Source organism: Nyctereutes procyonoides, unplaced genomic scaffold (assembly GCF_905146905.1).
Source record: "Nyctereutes procyonoides isolate TBG_1078 unplaced genomic scaffold, NYPRO_anot_genome, whole genome shotgun sequence".
NCBI lineage: Eukaryota > Metazoa > Chordata > Mammalia > Carnivora > Canidae > Nyctereutes > Nyctereutes procyonoides.
The window spans coordinates 38,759,185-38,779,597 of NW_026575135.1; the positions used below are offsets into that span (position 1 = coordinate 38,759,185).

Genomic DNA, 20,413 nt, shown 5'->3' on the forward strand with positions numbered 1-20,413 from the left:
CCTTGATCGCTTGGAACATGTATATAACTTATTTGGGTGTGCGGTGTTTTGTTTTTTTCCTTCACATGTATTCACTATGGTAATGTCAGATTCATGTTAAATTGTCATATTTCTCAAAGGAGTCTTTTAGCCTCTATGAGATTCTGAACATGGCTAAGTTAATTTTACATTGAAGATTTCTTAGAAACATACGGTAACTCACAATTTTAGGGATGCCTGAAATTACCTGAGTGGAGGAAGTTTCCAATCTTCCTCCTTGACATTTGTTCTGTGTCCAAGTTTTGGTATTGATGCTGGTCCAGGGACTGAAATGTGGAGGGACGTGGGTATGGGGATGGATAACCTTGTATTACCTGTTGTGATTTCTTAAAGAGTATGTTCACATACAAGTTAGGACAATTATTTTCTTGGATATTGGATATTAGTCACAAAAATATAGCTGGACTTAAAGTTTCTTTTGATATAGGAAAAAGAATATTAGATAAAAGGATACTCATGGAGTGCCTGGGTGGCTTGATCAGTCTGACTTTTGGTTTTGGCTCAGGTCATGATCTCAGGGTTGTAGGATCAAGTTGGTATCGGCCTCGGACTCCTTATTCAGTGGGGAGTCTGAAGATTCTCTCCCTCTGCCCCTCCCCCACTTGTATGTGTTCTCTCTCCCAATTTTTTTTTTTTAAAGATTTTATTTATTTATTCATGAGAGAGAGAGAGAGAGAGAGGCAGAGACATAGGCAGAAGGAGAAGCAGGCTCCCTGCAGGAAGCCCGATGTGGGACTGGATCCTGGGACTCCAGGATCACGCCCTGAGCCAAAGGCAGATGCTCAACCGCTGAGCCACCCAGGCATCTCATCTCTCTCCCAAAATAAATAAATAAATTTTGAGGCACCTGGGTGGCTCAGTTGGTTAAGCTTCTGCCTTCGGCTCATGTCACGATCCCAGGGTTCCTAGATTGAGCCCAGAGTCTGTTTCTCCTTCTCCCTCTGCTGCTCTCCCTGGCTCATGCTTTCTTCCTTTCTCTCTCTGTCAAATAGATAAATAAAATCTTTAGAAACAATTTTTTAGAAGAAGGTAAAAAGATATTCATGTTGATGGGAAAGTGTAAGTGTGAAATATACTGTACTAATAATTGTGTATTTGGGCTTGCCATTCCTTAAGAAACCCTGACCTTCAGAAGACCAAGTCCTTAACATATTTCTAAAGGGTCTGTAGTTCTCCTTTGAACTACAGTAGGTATCACATATGCCATCATTTGCTGACTATCTGGCTTCTCGGCTGGACTGTGAGCTCTAAGAAGTGGGGACCATGTATATTCTTGACACTAGTGTGTGACCTGTGCCTGGCACATAGTGGGCACACAGGCATATGTTGACTGACTGTCATTGCATATGCTAATTCTTTTGAGCACTTTTATTTTTTTTTTATTTTTTAATCTTTTTTATTTTTTTTTCTTTTGAGCATTTTTTAGAAATGGGTCACTTGTATGGGTAAATAGTCATAAAGCCATTTGAAAAATGTAGTATACAACATGTAAAACAGTAGTATTAAAGAAAAGTGTGTATGTATGTATATATATATGTATATGAAAAAGACTAGAAATAAATATCGCAAAATATTAACAATGGTTTTCTCTGGTTATGAGATTATGGTTGTGAATATTTCTTATTTTCCGTTTCTCTTCAAGAAGTTTATTATTTTATAACCAGGAAATAATCAGACTACATTACCTTATACTTTTATAATCAGGTAAAATGGTGAACCCCATCATAAAAATGGTTCAGCTCTAGTATGTGGAGGAGTACTCAAAGCAAGATAAGAAAGTTGCAAAGTCACTGATCATCTCTAAGCCTACTTTTAATTTCTTCAGAATCGGTTCAAATATTGTTTTATCTAATGTTAATTTAATTCTAAAGATTTTACTTATTTATTCATGAGAGATACAGGGAGAGAGACGGAGACACAGGCAGAGGGAGAAGCAGACTTCCTGCAGGGAGCCTGATGGGGCATTCGATCCCAGGACCCCGGGGTCAGTACTTGAGCCGAAGGCAGACGCTCAACCGCTGAGCCACCCATATGCCCCTCTAATGTTAATTTTAAAGTGCCATTTAGAGCTATATTGGTGTGTCATGTCATACGTGTATTTCACTTTGCTAATTTAACTTTTGTGCATTTAACGTGTTAGATTAAAAACCTCAGAGAACTTGATTTTCCCTTATTTTAGTATTTTAAAGAAGTCCCTGTGATATAAAAGTTAGCTCTAACCTGGGAATATCTGCCTGCTCTTACATTTCCCTTAAAATGAAAAAGAAGTCATTTTATTCCTTAGTTGGCCCTCTTTAGATGGAGATGAATCCTTGGATTAGGTGAAAAATCGCTGAGACCCTGGAGAATTGATAAATGCAGGCCATTTGTGTTTGTCTTGCCTGTTTCCCTAGGATATTAAACAGTGATGGATCAGAATTAGGCTGCAGCAGGGACTGGGGAAAAAAATCTCCCGGCATCCCTTCCCGCAGAAGCGTCAGCCACGGCAGTGAGGGTAGCTGCCACTTTAACTGACATGTCTTAAATTCTGCTCTGGGAAGCTCTGGGATCCTGTCCACAGCCTCCGCCACTTCTCTTCTTAGGCCCCTTTAATTGAGAGTCTTACTGGAGACCAAGAAACAGCAGAAGCTGAGGATTTTTGTTGGCCTTTAAATTGAGGACTGTCTTCTTTTTGTTTGCCTTAAAAAATCTGGTAGAAGAGAGGGAAAGGCATCTCTGCAGTGAGGCTAGACTCATTCCTCCAAAGTTACAGCTGCTCTAAATCTGTGAGTATGTTGCATTTTTAAAGCTGTTCTTGAGGGTCTGATTGCAATGTTCTGTTTAGCTCTGTGAGGATTTATTTTAAGGAAAGCCATGAAAATTTTAAAAATAGGAGTTAAATTTCATTGGAGACCTGCCGTGTTTGTTAGTTGACATTGTCTTTATTAAAGGCTTCATGTCAAGCTGGCCAGGGCTCTCCCCCATCCCCCCTTTTTTCAGGCTTCTTGAGGGTGAGTGGTGGAAGCCGAGAAAATAGTGAATCTTGCTGCTGCAGAGGCTGTGGTCTTCTCGGGATGCCATGGCTGGTTTACTGATGCTGCAAGGTGTGCATGGGGCTGCAGAACAATGGAAGGGTGATGACGGCTCACTGTGGATCCACTGTGTGTGTTATATGGCCTTTGCTGGCTTCATTATAGGGTGTTGTTTTGTTAGGGTGATTAAAACCTTAAAGAAAGATTAAGTGCACTGGCAGGCTCTCAGAATAGCGTGGGTTGATAGTCCTGGACTTTCCATCTCACCGTGAAGCCCTGGGTTAGCCTCTCCCAGTGTCTTTGTAGCCCCTTACAGGGAGTGGGAGTTACCAAAAAAGTGACCTTTGCATGACCACCCCTTTTCTAATTGTGCATTTGAATTGGTGCCATTTTTGTCTGATGACGTAGATTCTTTAGCCTAAACATCTGTCCTGAGTCACTGTGTCCCACTTTCCCCCTCTGAAATTCACTCAAGGCTAGAACTGTATCCTTACTGAATTATCATTGAACCAACTTTGAACATTTTGTAAACGTAGAGGTTTAAGTTTTGGTTCCCATCAAAACCCGGGTATGTTCTTGATTTGCCTTTGTTAAATGAAAAGTCTTAGGATTTCAGTGATTCATATCATTTGTTACTGATCTCATCCCTTTATTGTAAAAATCACATTAGCTAAAACAATTCCTAAAAGTTGATTTGTTCAGAGATCAAGAGTCAAAATACTTGTAAATAACAACCAGAATAGTCATCTTTGTGGATGTAGAATATATCTGAGGGTGACTTATGAGCTTTGTGGGTATCAGTATTTTGGTCAATTTCCTGCAGTGTGAAATAAATCAAGGATTTGAAAAAAGAAACTCTGCCACCCAGAGATCAAACATCTGCTGTTTTTATTTTTAAACATTTTGTTAGATCTAAATGTAGCAACTTTGAATTTAATTAGGAGCGATTCCTAAAAATAGGATAATCGGCCTTATCCAGACTTATAAGGAATTTACATGCATGCATGCATTCGTTCATCCACTAAATGTTTATATTTGTTACAAAGCTCTTGCCAGGCTCTGGGGCTATGATGTTGAAGAAGACATTATAGGTGCCCTCATGGAGCAGATATTTTTAGCAGTTGAGGGGAGCATTCCAAAATTACCTCATTATTTCATTACAACTATGGTAATTTTTCAACCATAGAAGTACAGATAGTTTGTGGCCAGATATATGAATGTCATATGAATACTTGCAACTAATTCTGTCCCAGATCTTCTTAAGTGCAAATCCTGGGTTTACTTGAACTGGAAAGAGATTGTGAAAATAATTAGTTCAACAAGCATGTGATAGGCACTCTATTAAGTTCTGGTTTCAGATCAGTAAATAAGAAATGGTCCCTGCTTTGGAGGAGCTCACAGTTAAGTGTAGTGGGAGGGAAAGGGAAATTGGTTATGTTAGTGTATTTTAGTGAGTGTCTGCTCTGATGTTATGGGAACCCTGTTGGCACCGGGGATAGGGTGGAGAATATGGTGGAGATGCCCTGCCCTCTGGAAACTCTTAAGGGCCGTAGTGGAGAAATGTTAGGGTGCCATGAGGAATACATGGGACAGAGGTTGAGGACTTCCCTATCACTTGGTAAACATCTATAGTAGGCCAGCCACTAGTTGGTATTTTGCGTACCTTAATCTTCCCTTCGATTAATTGTAAATTTGAATTGGTGCATTTGAATTGAAACTGCTTAACTATCTCTGCTGTAACCAGCATGTAAACCAAAGTACAGAGAGAGGTTAAATTGCTGAAGGTCACACAGGAAGTATGTGGAGGTATTAGAACTGGATCCCAGGTGTGACTTGATTCCAGAACTCTGCCCCATCTGGTCGTCTCCAAACCTGGCTGCCCAGCAGTTACCTGAGTTCCAGAGGGAGAACAGTGTTATTACAGGCTTCCTGGGTGACTGTGGGCAGCTAGGTTTAAGAGCCATTCTTATACTACTTCCTCAGTTTACAGACAGGTAGAGAGGGAGGACAGAGGTCCTCCACACAAGTTAAAATGGGGCCAGTTATCCAATTTCCTAGCTGCCGTTGATTTCATCATAATGTATTAGAAGACACTAAGAAACCAAAAGCAGAATTAAAAGCAAAGAGCAGACCCAAACCAACCATCCAAATAAAACAAAACAAAACAAAACAAAAATAACAGCAAGAGCCTTAACCTGTAAAGGTGTTTGGTTGGCCTTGGCTTTGAGGAAGAATCCCTGGCCTACCTGACCTGCCTCCCCTGGCAGCTCTGATTCAGAGGTCTTTCTGTGCTGCCTCATGGTTGCTTGCGAGTGAACTAGTTAGGATATTTTCTTCTAAGATTTAGTTTATTTATTTGAGAGAGTGACATGAGTGGGGGTGGAGGATGGGCAGAGGGAGAAGGAAAAGCAGACTCCCCACTGAACAGGGAGCCCGACGTGGGGCTTTATCTCATGACCCTGGATCATGATCTGAGCTGAAGGCAGATGTTTAACCAACTGAGCCACCCAGGCACCCTGTGGATTTTTTTCTTTTAACAGAGAAAACTTCTTGGCCTACTAATAGTCATTCAGGCACTTAGAATTTATTGGGGGATACAGATAATAAACTGTTGTTAGTAAAAAACAAGAACAAACAAACAGTCATTGGGATGTAGTGGGATAAATGCTGTGGTTTAGAGAAGCAAAGATGAAGGGGTGACTGACCTAACCTGGGGTGATGGGCAGGAGCCTGGGCAGAGGCTGACCAGACAGGGCTTTCTGAAAGAGGCCATGTCTGAATTGAGGCAGAGACTGCTAGATACTGGGCATGATCGATTGGGTGTAGCAGGAGGGTTATTAAGTACAAAGGCCCTGAGGTATGAGAGGCCATTGTAGGGAGAGGCAAAACTTTCTCCTCTACCCTCTTAAACTTATTTCCTAGGCTCTGCAAATTAAATGGATAAAAGACAGATTAGCAGGAAGAAAAAAATGTTTAATTGCATATACACATGGGAGTTCCCCCAAAAAAACATATCTTAAGAAAGTGGTTAGAATTTGGGGCTTATATATATATTTTTTTAAGAGTGGGAGAGAGGAGGGCCAAAGGGAGAATGATAATCAGGCTCCATACCCAGCATGGAGCCTGACCCGAGGCTCAATCTAATGACCCTGAAATCATGACCTGAGCTGAAATCAAGAGTCGCAGGATAACTGAGGCACCCAGGCACCCTGCTTGTTTGTATACTATCTTAAATGAGGAATGATAAAATGCGGAGAAGCAGCTAGGCCAAAAAAGGGGTTTTAGGCTTCTGGATGAAGGTTAAATTGTAGGAAGGTAACACAGGAAATGTATGGTAAGTAAGGATTGTTTAGTAAGTTTTGTTATGCAGATAAAAGAAGAGTCCTCTCAGGTGGTGATATTTATTCTTGAAGTACTTCTCTTCCTGGTGTGGGAAAGGGAAACACCTTTACAAAAAGAAATTTATGCCTTTTACACAAGAATGAGGAGGGTGAGAACTAATCAACTTCAGCTCAAAACAGTCTTTATGTCAGTGACATCTTTGGGGGTGACATACTCCGATCCCCTTCACCTGTTCTCTTCAGGGTTCATCAAGAAGCTTGAGAGTCCTGCAGTTGTAGTGAGGGGAGGCTGGTCAGAGGAAGACAGATGCCAAGGGTGTCTTGCCAAGGAACTGTGGCAAGGGCGGTGACAGACCACTGAAGTGTTTTCATTGTGAGGATTGTGTGGACTTGTGTTTAAATAAGATGACTGGGGAACGCCTGGGTGGCTCAGTGGTTGAGCATCTGCCTTTGGCTGAGGGTGTGATTCCTGTCCTGGGATTGAGTCCGATATCGGGCTCCCTGTGAGGAGCCTGCTTCTCCCTCTGCCTGTGTGTCTCTGCCTCTCTCTCTGTGTGTCTCATGAATAAATAAATAAATTCTTTAAGAAATAAAAAATAAATAGGATGACATCGACATAGTATAGAGACTTGGGTGGGAGGTCAAGGAGAGTTTTTTTACTTTGGAACTTGGTGCTTTTTATTTACAAAAGAAAAATAATAAAGGTAAAGTCTGAAGCTAATCAGCTGGAGACGAAAGGGCAAAGATGGGAACCTGAGGGAAGAGGAGGGCGGCTGCAGAAGAGGAGAGGGGCTCTGGCTCTAAGGAAGCTGGAGGGTTCCAGCCTCCAGGGGCTTCCCAGGACCAGCCCTGCCCTACCAGAGGCTCAGATCAGTGGGCCCGCAGTTGGGTTTCCTCCTGCCTACTATGGTTTTTCCAGGAGCCTGAGTTCCAGCTCCAAGGGGCTGGAATGGCAGGGGAAATTGAGGCCACAGAGAGCACATGGGTCCTGCCACCACCCCTCACTGTGGCGTGATCTTGGCAGCCTCGGCCCGAATAAGGGCAATGAGGTCCTGGTTGATGAGGAAGACGAATCTCAGGCTGGCAATCTCCACCACGGAATTGTTGCTGAGGCACCACTTGGAGCCACACAGTACTGGCCGTCCATCGATGTAGATGGGCCGCCGACCCTCATTGGCAATGAAGAAATCACCATTATTTTTCAGCTAGAGGGGTGAGGGTATGGACAAGCAGACTCTGTGAGAGCATGAAACTCCCCTGTACCAGGTTTGATTCTTTGAGATCATGACCTGAGCTGGAATCAAGAGTCAGACGCTCAACCAACTGAGCCACCTAGGCACCCCATGCTTTCCACTTTTTTTTTTAAATTTTTATTTATTATTATTTATGATAGTCACAGAGACAGAAAGAGAGAGAGGCAGAGACATAGGCAGAGGGAGAAGCAGGCTCCATGTACCGGGAGCCCGACGTGGGATTCGATCCCGGGTCTCCAGGATTGCGCCCTGGGCCAAAGGCAGGCGCCAAACCGCTGCGCCACCCAGGGATCCCATGCTTTCCACTTTTTTATACCACATTTACGCTGATGTCTTTGGCTCATCTTAATTATTTTATTTTTTAAGTAATCCAGCGTGGGGCTCGAACTCACAACCCCAAGATTAAGAATCACATGCTCCTCTGACTGAGACAGCCAGGCACCCCTGGCTCATTTTAAAAGGGCAGACTGCATATAAGGGCAGATTATGTGGATATGAGTTTGATATGAATTTCTTGCATGATTTACTTTTCTTTTGATATTTCATCAGTCCACAGGTGTGGAAAGTCTTTAGTGACCATGTGAGTAGTATGAATGGATTTCTTTGTTGGTGTTTGTTTTTCTATCAGCAGATTATAGAATATCTTATTTCAAGTCCTTATAGATGACTGACTGTATTTTAGGAAACAGGGAAGTATGGGAACAAGACTCGAATTTCTTTTGTGCTTTGGGATTATATACCCATTGTCTTCTTGAGCACTGGACGGGCCAGAATTTGAGCCTTTCTGTGCTCCAGCAAACCGAGTCTGAATATATAGCATTTATGTGCCATTACCCCCTCCTTAATGTTAGTTTAGGGGTTTTTGTTTCTTTGTTTTTAAAGCAATAGCATCCTTGTATAGCAAAACCACTTTGTGTGCCTGCTTGCTATCATAGACCGAGTATATACAGCACACTCTGAAAACAGCCACACATTGAGGAGCTAAAGAAAATTAAACTTTAATTACTTGAGTACTTACATGCATCCCCTTCTGGTTTGTCTTACCTAATATTTACTGAGGGCTACTTGCTTATAAATGAAGGACTCCCATGATAACATACTCATGAGTATTTTACATCTACATACAAGATATAAAAGGTAAGTAAGGTGTGGAGAATGTATTTGGCACAAGGATACTAATGCAGAATTAATACAAATGTCAGGGCACTTGGGTGGCTCAGTGGTTGAGCATCTACCTTTGGCTCAGGTCATGACCCCAGGATCCCAGAATCCCGGGATCGAGTCCTATATCAGGCTTCCTGCATGGAGCCTGCTTCTCCCTCTGCTTGTGTCTCTGCCTTTCTCTCTCTCTCTCTGTGTCTCTCATGGATAAATAATCTTTAAGCAAAAATACAATGTCATTCATTCATCAAAAACTCATTGAGCATCTCTGTGCTAGGACACAGAATTCCTGACCTTAAAAAGCTCATATCTACTTACCACAACTAAAAGTAAAGTGATAATCATGCTACGATGAGTTTTAAATTCTGACTAGGGAACCGATAGGAGAAACACATTATGTAACTTAAAAAAAAAAAACAAACCCACAAAAATGACTTTCAGGTAGCCTTTATTTTTTTTTCTCTCCTTCATGGATGGTGAGCCAAATGTAAGGAAAACTTTTTTTCAGCATTGCTTTTTAAAAATTCCTCTTTTGGCTACTCTTTGTTGTAGTTGGTAATGTTTTAGAAGACATGATAATCACCCCTCCCTGCCCCTACCCCATGTAGTGTGACACTGAAAACCTGTGTTTACTCTGCATCTTGAAAATATCTGCATTCCTATTTTGAGAGACAAACTGAAACCATACCCAGCTGCCAAATAGCAGGAATGCAGTGGTCTGTCTAATGGGAAGTCCTTGGGCCCTATCACTTAACTCTTAACAACATCAGCACCACATTTATGTGGTACTTCAGCCTAAAAGGTTATTTTACAGAATGGAGCTCATTTCCTCCTCATAACTTCCGTGTGAGGTAGACAGGGAAGGTATGGTTACCTGTCCTCTGGCTCTTTGTCTGTGTGTGTGCTTTTTTTTCCCTCCCTCCTCTCCGTTTCTTTTTATTGTGATAAAATACACCTAACATGAAAGTTACCACCTTCACCGCTTTTCAGCATACGTTTTAGCAGCATTTAGTACATTCACACTGTTGTGCAACCATCACCACCGTCTGTCTCCAGAACTCTTTCATCTGGGAAAGTGGAAACTCTGGACTCATTCAGCAATAACTCCCCACTGCCCTCTCTCCCCACCCCCTGGCAACCAACTTTCTGCTTTCTATGATTTGTATCCCTTCTCTGTTTGTGTGCATGGGGACACTGAGATCCCCAGCAGTGAGTGAATGGTCTGATGTGTCACTGCTTGCAAGTGACAGGCACACCTGGGATGGAAACCCAGCCTTCTGCTTTGTGTGCCACCATGCATTCTCCGACATCATACTACAGATAGGGGAGTGGGAAAGGGTGATGAGTAGAACAGGTACAAGCTTTGTGTTGGAAATAGGAAAGCCCTTCAATAGGGAAAGGATTTTTTTTTTTAGATTAAAAACCGGCAAAACGAAATAAGAGCTGCCTCTATCTCTTGCCCATCTGACATTCCATTGTTGTTTGTTTTAAATAACCTGAAGAAGTACAATTTGCTTTGCTTAAGGAAAGAATTTGAGAAGATACAGGCTTTGGTTTTAGTTTCCAGCGCTGTCTGATTTGCTGTGTCTGTGGGCAAGAAAAACAGCATCTGTTAGGGTAGTTTCTTTTTTTTCTTTCTTCTTCTTCTTCTTCTTTTTTTTTTTCTGAAGATACAGCAAGTCCTACTGTTCATTTTCTTACTGAGAAGGTTTTGAGGCATGCTTTATGTTTTATGTGCAAATGGGGTTCTGTTCTTTTCAACTGTTCTCACTTTGCTCTGGAACTCTCATCCCCAAAGATGACAGAAGAAAACATTAAGTGGTCAATAAATGATCATATCATCTGTTTACATTTCAAATAGTCTCTCTTGGAGTGACGCAGGTTTTCGTGGGAAGAGTAAGTGCCCAGTCAAGTAAAAATTTAAACTCTGTATCAGGCCTACATTTTCCTTCTCAAAGTTCACCCCATCCCTCCTTCCAACAGCACGTAGGTGCTGGAAAAAGTTCCATGGAGATGGAGCCCTCCTCTGGGAATTGCCTTCTGGTTGACAGCCTCATCTACTTGTTTTTGCATTAACTTCTGTCCTACTGTCTCTGCCACCAAAGCACTTTCGATGGCTGGATCTGTTGATGTGCCCATGACCCCAAGGGCTTGGCATTCTCCATTGGCATTGGCTGGTCAGTGGTGCCTGAGGTCTGTGGCTGCTCTCATTTGACCTCTCTTTGCCCTTTGTTCCAGGGTCATCTAAGTTGTCTTTTAAAAACATTCTTATTTTGCAATAATTTCAAACTTAGCCAAAGGGTATAAGAATAATAGAACTTTTGTATATCTCTAATCCATTTTTAACATTTTGTCACATTTGTTTTCTTATTCTTTCTCTGTATACACATTATTTTATGTTTTTTTGAGTCATTTGGGAATAGGATGCTGTCTAGAGAAAGTGGTCTGGAGAGGGCATTAGAACCTTCCCCAAATGAGCAAGGGAGGGAATATTTGTTCTTTCCTTTTCTCTACTTTCCTCTAACTCTCCTTTTTCCTAGTTAGTTTCCTTAGTTAGTTTCCTTAGTTAGTTTCTCTGCTGTCTCGAACACTTCCTTCTGCTGAACTGGCTTTGAGTCCTTTTCGGCTCTTGCTGTTGGCTCCTAGTTGCATATAGAGTTGTTGGTGCTCTTAGAACAGCGTGGTTCTCAGATCAGGTGTGGTTGTTGGGAGCAGATGGGAGAACTGCTGACCTCCATTTGTTCCTTTGCCTATTTATTCAGGCAGTCAGTGTCTCCAGCTTGCATGGCAGGTCTGCCTGGAGAATGCTTGGTGTACTACTTGCTAACATGCATGCAGGCTTTGGCTGGACTTTTTTTCTTTTTAAGATTTATTTATTGATTTTAGTGAAAGAGAACATGTGCACACGAAGGAGAGCAGGGACAGAGGCAGAGGGAGAGAGAATCCTCAAGCAGACTCCACACTGAGCATGGAGCTCTACAGGGCCTCCATCCCAGGACCCTGAGATCATGACCTGCGCAGAAATCAAGAGTTGTATGTTCAACCAACTGAGCCACACAGGTGCCCCAGTTGGACTTTTGATCCAAATTTACGAACTTATAAGCAGGATAAAAAAAGATGTGACTTGCGGCACCTGGGTGTTTCAATCCATTAAGAGTCTGCCTTGGGCTCGTGTCATGATCCTAGAGTCCTAGGATTGAGCCCCACATCAGGCTCCCTGCTCAGAGGGAAGTCTGCTTCTCCCTCTTCCACAGCCCCTCCTACCCCTACTCGTGGTCTCTTGCTTGCTCTCACAAATAAATAGAAAAAAAAAAAAAAGATGTGTGGGGCACCTGGGTTGCTCAATGGTTGAGCATCTGCCTTCAGCTCAGGTCGTGATCCTGGGGTCCTGGGATCGAATCCCACATCGGGCTCCCTGAGGGAAGCCTGCTTTTCTCTCTGCCTATGTCTCTGCCTCTCTCTTTGTGTCACTCATGAATAAATAAATAAAATCTTAAAAAAAAAAGATGTGACTTAGCAACATTGTAGTAAACAGTTGTAAGTTATTTAAAATCTATAATTTAGTCTCAGATATCATCTTTGAGATCATAAATTGTATGGCTTTCTGTGTCTAACTCCTAATAGTGCCTACAGTACGGTGCTCCTAGATGTTTGTGAGTGAAAATTAAACTTTAATTTACTAAATTAACCCTTTCATTTAGTGGATTACTTTTTTAGATTGTAGTCCATCCCTTGCTACCTTTTCCAGTTTTATTTATTTATTTTTGCAGAGTTGGTTACCTTTTTTAATTTTAATCCTAATTTTTTCTTTTTTTGTTTTTTTAAGATTTTATTTATTTATTTGAGAGAGAGAGGTAGTGAGAGAGTATGAGCGGGGAGAAGGAGGTTCCCCACTGAGCAGGCTCCCACATGGGATTCCTGGATCATGACGTGAGCCCAAGGCAGAACGCTTAACTGACTGAGCCACTCAGGTGCCCGTTAATCCCAATTCCTAATTACAGTGTCGAATAAGGGTAAAAGGAAGTACCTTTCCAGTGAATCCATTTATTTTAATGGACCTTCACTTTCCATCTTTCGTTTTTTTAAAAAAGATTTTATTTTTATTCATGAGAGGCAGAGACATAGGCAGAGGGAGAAGCAGGCTCCCTGTGGCAGCCCAGTATAGAACTTGATCCCAGGACCTCGGGACCATGACCTGAGCCAAAGACAGATACTCAACCACTGAGCCACCTGGGCATCCCACTTTCCATCTTTCATATAAAGCTAAGGAAATACTTGGCATATAGCTTGCTGGACATGCACAAGGGCCCTGTGTACTGCATTTTTCAGATCCCCCAAAGATGGAAATGGGGCTAGTATCAAGAACTCATGATAGTGTCTACTGGTTTCCACCTGTGGGAGCCAATTCCTTTCAATAAAGGAATAAACCTATTTTCAGCAAATAAGTAGATATACTAAAAATCAGGTTGTGATCATAAATGTATATATAAGATAACAAGTTTGAAAACAATTCAGGATTATATTATTACAGGTATTTTAAGTTCAAAACTTAAAATAGCTTTGAAGTGTGTTGTCAGTGTAAGAAACAGAAAAGATAAAATTAGAGCAACTACAGCATTTAAATATTGCCTTTTTCAAAGTAGTGAAAATTTGGAAGAGTTCGAAAAGGTCTAAAATTACATTAGAAACGCATTATGTAGTGATGTATTCTAACTTCCTCACATGGAAAGGACTAAAAATAATACACTGTTCTTGCATTATTCTAGGGAACTATTGTAAGCTGTGTGTGGTGGAAGAGGGGTGATCAGAGGGTGTTTCCTTAAATTAATATTTGAATACTCCCTTCATGAATTTGAGCTTCAGTTGCTCAAAATATATATTTTTCCCTAATTACTAAAAATAGTGCATGATCATTTTTTAAGATTTGAAAAAACATAGAAAAGCACAAAGAATAGAAAATCACTCAAGCTCTACAGATGATATGAAAGAAAGTTTATAATTTTGGTTGAGGAAGGCTTTGTCATAAGTCTAAGCATGTATCTGACTTAATAGAATAATTATATATTTTGTTGGTGCTGTCCTTTTTTTTTTTTTTAACTTTGTAGATCTCTCTCTAAAGGAACAGGACTTGAGTGAAGAAAAAGTGGTGACATTCCTTTGCTTTGATTCTATAGCACTGGTGATAGACCTAGGGTTGAGGTTGGCAGTGCAGTGTATTTGGGGGTACCTGTTGATTTCTGGGCTGTTTTTGCTCTGCAGCCATATCAGCTGCAGCAGCTCATACCTTCCCTCTTCTTTGATCACTGAGATCAAAGTGAGAATGGCTATTTTCATCCTTTGGGTAGAATTTGTTTTGGTGAACAGTTTTCTTTAGTAAGAAACACAGCTGATCATATGGTCAACAATATTTAGCAGTAGATTTCCTAGAAACCTGGTGGTGGTGTCCACTGGAGTCTTGTGTTTATAACTCCAGTGGACACCATCCAGACTATAGATTATATAAATGGTGCCTCCCAGAGTGTGACAGTTGGTCTGTTTACTTTCATGCCTTTTCTCCCCAAAAAGAGAGATTTTAGCTTTGATGAAAAAGCTTAAAGGATACTGTGTCTTTTTATTAATTTTTGAAATTTCATTTACTTTTTTTTTTAAATGGTCTAGCTTTTATGTCATTGTTCAGGAACATAGGATGTTGTGTTGGATTTACTGGGGAAATTAAATTTGTGTGTGTGTGTGTGTGTTTAAGATTTTGTTTATTTACCCATGAGGGACAGAGAGAGAGAGAGAGAGAGAGAGAGAGAGAGAGAGAGAGGCAGAGACACAGGCAGAGGGAGAAGCAGGCTCCATGCAGGGAACCTGACGTGAGACCCAATCCTGGGCCTCCAGGATCACACCCTGGGCTGAAGGTGGCGCTAAACCTCTGAGCCAGCCCGGCTGCCCGGGAAATTAAATTTGAATTGATTTTACTAATTATGATTTGAATGAGAGGAGAAAGTATAAAAAGTAGCTATAAGATTTTTGTTTGAAAATAGTTTTACCTAGTGATTAAAAGTTGCAGCATTATGAAACTCAATAATAAAAAGACAAATAGCCCATTTAAAAAATGGCCAAAGAACTTGGGTTAACATTTCTCTGAAGAAGATATATAAATGGCCATTAAGTACTGAAACAGATGCTCAACATCCTTATTCATCAGGCAAATGGAAGTCAGAACCACAGTGTGATACCATCACACCCACTAAGAAGAAGTGCTGGTCAAGATGTTGAGAAATTGGAACCCTCCTACATTGCTGATAAGAATGTAAAATCACATAGCCACTTGGAAAAATTGTCAGCGTTTTGAAATGTCAAATATAAACTTACCATATGACTCAGCAAATACCTTCCTAGTTATACCCAAGAAAAATGAAATATATGTCTACATAAGAACTTGTACATGAAGGTTAATAGCAACATTATTCAAAATACCCAAAAAGTGGGGGCACCTGGGTGGCTTAGAAGGTTGGCATCTGACTCTTGATTTTGACTCAGGTCATGATCTTAGGGTTGTGGGATCAAGCCCCTCTTCTGGCTCTGTGCTCAGTAGGGAGTCTGCTTGAGACTCTCATTCTCTCCCTCCCTTTTGCCCCTCCCCCATCTCTCTTTCTCTTTCTCACTCTCTCTAAAGTAAATGAATCTTTTAAAAAATACTCAAAAAGTGGAAATAACATGTATTCATCAACTAACAAAATGGTAAACAAAATGTGTTTTATCCATACAATGGAATATTATTTAGCAATGAAAGTAGAATACTGATACATCATCATCAACTTGTTTTTTGAAGACATGCTAAGTGAAAAAGCAAGTCATGAAAGATCAAGTATTGTATAATTACACTAATATGAAATGTCCAGACTAGGAAAAATCTGTAGATACTGAAAGCAGATTAGTGGGACTAGAGGTGACAGGGAAATATGGAGTGAATGCTAATGGATGGATACAGGATTTCTTTCTTTCTTTCTCTCTCTCTCTCTTTTTTTTAAGGTTTTATTTATCTATTCATGAGAGACACAGAGACATAGGCTAGGCTTAGGCTAGGCAGGCTAGGCGGAGGGAGAAGCAGGCTCCCTGTGGGGCGCTGGATGTGGGAGTCGATCTGGGGATCCCGGGGTCACACCCTGAACCAAAGGCAGATGCTCAACCACTGAGCCACTCAGGCATCCCAGATACAGGGTTTCTTTTAGGTGACAAAATGTTCTAAAATTAGATAGTGGTGATAGGGGCACCTAGATGGCTCAGTTGGTTAGGTAACTGACTTTTGACTTACACTCAGGTCATGATCTCAAGGTTGTTAGATTGAACCTTGTGTAGGGGTTCCACGCTCAGCATGGAGTCTGCTTGAGATTCTCTCTTCTTCCCCCTCTGCCCTTCCCCTCAGCTCTTTCTCTCAAATATGTAAATAAATAAGTAAATGCATAAATAAAACTTAGATTGTGATGATAGTTGTGTACCTCTAAGAATATACTAATCAGCCCTTGATTGTATACTTTAAATGAGTGAATTATATAGTTTAAAATAAAATTATTTATCAATAAAACTGTTTAAATGTTTAAAATAAAGCATTAAATCAGGGCAAAAGAAGAAACAATTTTTCAACATACTGATACCTGTAATTGAAATATGATGTATGTTTTTCTTAGCCTCCATCAACCCAATAACAGTATTTTTCATTAGCTGAACAGTATTTTTCACAGTATTTTCATTTCTTCTTACTTCTGAATTTAACATCTAGGTTATATAAGCTCAGAAGTAGAACAATCAAGTCATTCTATTCAGTTAAATTTTTAATAATTGTGCTTACTTTGGTGGTACAGATTCTAAAAGTGAAGCATTCTGAGGAGCATTTTTAGCATGGAGGATATCTGAACCTCAGTGCAGTGTTCCATATATTAGGAACATTTATTGAAGGAAATAAGATAAAACCTGAATAAATGTGTATAAACGTGAAAATGTAGTATTGCAAGGAGTGTTAAAAAACAAAATTCAGCCTTGTAAATTTGAAGATCTAATTGGCTTTATTAAACAATTCATGAATTAGGCAGCATGCCACCTAGCAAGTAGAGGGGAGCTCTGAGGGGTTGTACTAAATGGAAGCTTTTTATAAGAAGAAAGGTGGGGCAAGGAAGTTGTTAGCAGAAGAAAAGGATCCTTTCAGGCGAGGTAGCTTTCCCTTAGGAGGAAGAGCAGCAGGTCTTATCATGCAGATGACCTCATCTTCCTTCGGGGAAGGTTGAAACTAGAATTAGATTGGTTATTAAGCCCCAGGTTGGGACTCAGCCTTAGTGACATCATTTAGGCTCGTGGTTTTCTTTTTAACATCAGAGATTTATTTATCGTTGAGGAAATTAGCAAGATGGTAAGACTGGTTCTAGGAGCATTTGGGCAACTGAAGAATGTTGGAGTAAGATTTTTATATGCAAAATTTGTTAATCTCCTATAAGGCAGTATTTGTATAATTACCAGACAAAAAGAAATCTACAAGTTACATATTATTTTATATAATGTGAACCTTAATCAGTAGTAAATAGTAAATCGAAGAAAGGTATATTCCTTACAGAATAAAATATTCCTTGGTGGGCCCATTAATGCTCCAAGATGGCATTGAAAGGACATGCGCTCTTTGTGTTACTTCCAATCTGTGGAGTAGCTGAAAGGTGAATTATTCACTGGTGTTGGGATAATTGCGTATTCATGTGGGAAACAATGACATTTAGCTCTCACTGTATACAAAAATGGATTCCAGATATATACCTGTCATTTTCACTTTGTATTTGAAACATTTATCATAAAAAAAGAAGAAAATAGATTCTTGATGAAATATATGTAGTCTGAGTGAATTACATCTATATCAAAAAATACTGTTGAATAAAAAAATCAGTTCATAGACTGATGTACTTACTGTGATATTAATATACATTTTAAAATACTATAAAATTGGCTCAGCGGTTTAGTGCTGCTTCAGCCCAGGGCGTGATCCTGGAGTCCCAGGATCAAGTCCCAGGATTGAGTACCACGTCAGGCTCCCTGCATGGACCCTGCTTCTCCCTCTGCCTGTGTCTCTGCCTCTCTCTCTGTGTCCCTAATGAATAAATAAATAAAACATTAAAAAAATACTATAGAATTTCTGGGACTTTATGGACATGTACATAAAAGCATAAAGGGCTAGAAGGATCTAATCTAAACTTTTATGTTTCTGAAAATGTGAATAAAATCTAACATCATTTTATTAACAATTCTGAAATTCTGCTAAATTCAAGGCTGGTAAAGGTACTATAATTGTAGCTTTGAAACATGCAACATTTACCTGGCATAACAGACTTTGTTTTAGCAGAATTTAATAAATTTTTAGCATTTTATTTATTTAAAAATTTTTATTTTATTGTTTTAGAAATTCCCTTTTTTTTTTTTTTAAGATTTTATTTATTTATTCACGAGAGACACACAGAGAGAGGCAGGGACATAGGCAGAGGGAGAAGTAGGCTCCCTGCAGGAAGCCCGATGCAGGACTCGATCCCGGGACCTCAAGATCACGACAAGAGCCAAAGGCAGACACTCAACCACTGAGCCACCTAGGTGTCCCGAATTTTAGCATTTTATATCTCTTGTGTGTCAAATCACTGGGGAAAATATGTGATCTTTTAAAAGTTATCTTGGGGAGGGCCGCAGGAAGCAGACTAGTGGCAGGTGTCTAGGCCTCTAACGAGGGCAATCTGGCAGGAATCGGAGCCATCAGAACCACCACCATGACTATGGGCAAGAACAGCAAGATGCTGCAGCACATCGACTACAGGATGGAGGTGCATCCTACAAGATGGCCGGATCTTCATTGGCACTTTCAAGGTTTTTGACAAGGATATAAATTTGGTCCTCTGTGACTGTGATGGGTTCAGGGAGGTCAAGCCAAAGAACTCAAAACAAGCAGAAAGAAAAGAGAAGTGAGTCCTCGGTCTGGTGATGCTTTGTGGGGAGAACCTGGTCTCAGTGACAGTAGATGGACCTCCTCCCAAAGATACTGGCATTGCCTGAGTGCCACTTGCTGGAGCTGCCGGGAGCCCAGGGATTGGCAGGGCTGCTGGTAGAGGAATTCCAGCTGGTGTTCCAATGCCCTAGACTCCTGCCGGACTTGCAGGGCCTGTCCGAGGAGTTGGTGGGCCATTCCAGCAGGTGATGACCCCACAGGGAGGAGGCACTGTGGCTGTCGCTGTAGCTGCTGCCACTGCCAGCATTGCTGGGGCTCCGGCCCAGTACCCGTCCTGCCGTGGGGGTCCTCCCCACCTACGGGCCAAGGGGCACCCCCTCCAGGCATGATGGGCCCACCACCTGGCATGAGACTTCCCATGGGGCCCCCTGATGGGATCCCTCCTGGATGAGGAACTCCGATGGGCATGCCCCTCCTGGGGATGCAGTATGTCATCTTCACCCCCCCACCCCCCGCAATGGGCCCACCAAGGCCCTAGACTCATCTTGGCCCTCCTCAGCTCCCTGCCTGTTTCCCGTCAGGCTGTGCATTTTACTTTTACTTCCTTGTAGGCTGTGAAACTAGTTTATAATAAACGCTTAAGAATTTTAAAAAAATATCGGGGAAAAATAGTAAAAGACGAAGAAAAAAATATGCAGCACTCTCTTGTATCATATATTCAAATTATAGCTAGATTAACAAACTGAATGTCAAAAAGTAACAGCATTGGTAAACTTGTGTTATACAATCTTGGTAGAGCAAAAATTTTTCCAAGTATGACCTCATAATCAGAAATGTTAAAGGAAAGTGATTGGTTTTGATTACATAAAAATTTCAATATCGGGGAGAATTTTGTAATTAAAGGTGAAGGCAAATGAGAAATGAGTCATTTTTACAGTAATTTCAGAGACCATTTTTTTTTAGCACTTATAACTGAATCTATAATAGAACATGTGGGTCAGAATGGTCCAAATGGGTAGATGGCCTTGTGAGTAGATATTTTTCCTCTTTGCTCCTGAGCAGAGGTTACCATCCCTGCTCTAGAGTCTGGTTTGTGTAAGTGCTGGGTGTTTCCTCTATTCTCCTGGTAAAAATGGTCTTGTGACAGAAAACAACCTGCCATAAACTACATTTCGTACTATGTACGGAGTTTTCTTCTCTCTTACCACCCCACACCCTACCACCTTTGTAAGAGAACCTTGATTTCCTCCTAACCTGATGCATAAAATTAGGGAACTTGATATATTCAAGACAAGATGAATGTTGAATCTGAAATATTATAGGGTATTGGGAAATCTGAGAGGTATATATATAATCAAACTTCACTTAATGGAGGGCATTGCATATCTTCGAATTTAAAAAAAAGAAAGCATCCCTAAAGGGAAAATCAATAACCCTTTTCTTTACATGGCTTGTGTACAGTTAAGGTGAAGGGACGCAGAGGTTGGTGATTCTATTACAATACAAGGCGGGGCTTTTTCTTACCTTGTGAGTTTTCTTCTCTTGCATGGACCTGCCTCCTTATGTAGTGGAGGGAGCTCTGGGTCAGTAAAAAGGCCTGAGTCTGCAAACCGGATCAGTCTCCACCTCCTCTGTTACTTTAGCACTCTGTGG

At 40.9% G+C, this 20,413-nt stretch overlaps 1 protein-coding gene and 1 pseudogene across 1 annotated transcript in view; both read left to right on the forward strand.

The window, feature by feature from the left end:
• TTC39B (tetratricopeptide repeat domain 39B) overlaps positions 1–20,413 on the forward strand; it is a 129,648-nt gene that overhangs the window by 53,716 nt on the left and 55,519 nt on the right. The gene's annotated exons all lie outside the window — the stretch shown is intronic.
• Positions 18,342–19,398, forward strand: LOC129494933 (small nuclear ribonucleoprotein-associated protein B-like; annotated as a pseudogene).